This window comes from Lycium ferocissimum, chromosome 8, assembly GCF_029784015.1.
Source record: "Lycium ferocissimum isolate CSIRO_LF1 chromosome 8, AGI_CSIRO_Lferr_CH_V1, whole genome shotgun sequence".
Lineage (NCBI taxonomy): Eukaryota > Viridiplantae > Streptophyta > Magnoliopsida > Solanales > Solanaceae > Lycium > Lycium ferocissimum.
The window spans coordinates 6,131,619-6,133,613 of record NC_081349.1 but is presented as its reverse complement, the minus strand read 5'-3'; the positions used below and the strand labels follow the sequence as shown (position 1 = coordinate 6,133,613).

At 40.5% G+C, this 1,995-nt stretch overlaps 1 long non-coding RNA gene across 2 annotated transcripts; it reads left to right on the top strand.

The window, feature by feature from the left end:
* Window positions 1–878: 878 nt before the first annotated feature.
* Window positions 879–1,575, top strand: LOC132066582 (uncharacterized). Of its 2 annotated transcripts, none has more exons than XR_009416860.1 (2): window positions 879–979; window positions 1,237–1,575. It is a non-coding gene; the product is annotated as an uncharacterized LOC132066582 (long non-coding RNA). The 2 variants fall into 2 exon arrangements; XR_009416859.1 differs by lacking the exon at window positions 879–979 and adding an exon at window positions 1,005–1,164.
* The last annotated feature ends 420 nt before the right edge of the window (window positions 1,576–1,995 follow it).

Here is a 1,995-nt window from a genome sequence, read left to right as displayed (position 1 = left end):
TAAAAACAACTATTTTTTACTGTTGAACACAAATGCAACTGGTGGCCATACAACAATTACGCATATTGGGGTTAGAGCATATGTCTTACCCCGAGGTTGCGGGGCTTGCGGTGGAGATGGTACGGATATTCGAGGACGGTATCCGGCAGGCAGGAGAGTTTAGGCGCATGGATGATCCTGTTCCAGAGGGTGAGTATCAGGCGGCACGAGGAGGAGGACGTGGTGCTGCCAGAGGACGCGGTGCTGCTAGAGGACCTGGTGGTGGAGGACACCATCTGGTAGATGTGGCAGATGAGGCCGCTTCCACTCCAGAGGCCGTTCCCATTCTAGTCCATCCGCTGCCGTTCCAGGCCAGTGGCAGCTCAGCTGGATAGTCACCTACGTTTACGCCGGCGCACCTACTTGCTGAGATACCTGGGTCTTCATCTTAGCCGAGCTAGAATGCGTACATGGAGGAGAGTGATGACATCGATTGGGCGGCGTTTTGCGCATCATTAGATGATGAGCGGCTAGAGAGAAATTTAGACGGACACAGGATTCTTGACTTCGATGACTTTTTAATCCCAGTTAGTATTTAAAATACTTATTTGATTATTTAAATTACTTATTTAAATATATATGTTACTTATTATTTCATAATTTTTTATATTTTAGGATTCGGCGCCAGTGGGTCCACCAAAGCGACCCACTCAGGCTTTTTCTTATGGGCCTGCCGAGCCAGAGGTGTCTTCTCATGTGACTGTCGAGCCACAGGGTAAGCTTTTTATTAAAATTAATTTTATTCAATATAAGGTGAATATTTAAAATACATATTTGATTATTAAAGTACTTATTTTAAATGTATATGTTACTTATTATTTCGTAATTTTTCATATTTTAGGATTCGGCGTCAGTGGGTCCACAAGAGCGACCCACTCAGGCGTTTTCTCATGGGCCAGCCGAGCCAGAGGTGTTTTCACATGAGACTGTCGAGCCACAAGTAAGATTTTTAGTTAAAATCAATTTTATTCAATATAAGGTGAATATTTATTTAATTTTTTTAACCTTTATTTGGACCTCGAACAGCATCTCGTCCATAGGACTAATTCATATTCTGCACCAGACCCATCTCAGGAGCCTACAGACCCATCTCACGAGACTACTCAGGCACCCGTCGATACACAAGTTGATTATTCAACAAACGTTAATGTATTCAATATAAATAAGAAATGATACTAATTTTCATATATTTTTCAGGTTCATCCTTCGGCGCCTGCGGTGGCAACTCCCGACGAGGATGAGGTCGCGTTTCCTGACCCAGCTCAGCCTGAGATTCTAAGCATACCAGCAGGACTAGATCCCAAGAAGAAGTACGTTATGCAGAAGGGTGCAAGGGCGAGGGATGATCATGGCTTAGAGCGCCCTCTTATTAAGAGGAAAAAAGGGGATGGAGACGATGGCGGGGTGGTGGGGATGGTATGAGCCTTAGGCCTAAGGATAGTCTCAGGCATACCACATGTGGAACCCATCCACGATAGTGTATATACAATAGTGTTGTACAGTTTAAGTAAATATTATATATTTTTTAAGTATCTATTTATATTTATAAATATTATCTTAGTCTTTATAATCGTTTATAGTGTCATATCCTAAATTGATAATAGAAAAAATGGTGACATATTCGAAATAATGTTACGCATTAATTTAAAAATAACACGAAACCCTAAAACATAAATAACGTAAAGCTAATGACAACAAGTCTTCAAACAAAAATGGACTTCAAGCACTTTTCAACCACTAAAACGACAATCCGAAGTTTTGCGTATCCTTGATGTATTGAACCTACCTTATTAATCGCACAAACATAAGTAGGGTTCTATATAAAATATTGAAGTTTCAGAGCCTCAAAGCTTGATTAATATACGGCTAAAGTACGTAAAAAAGTGTGAAAATGTAAAATAAAGAGAGTTTAACCAAAACAAATAGGTCCTATAGCGCAGTATTTTACTGCGTTAA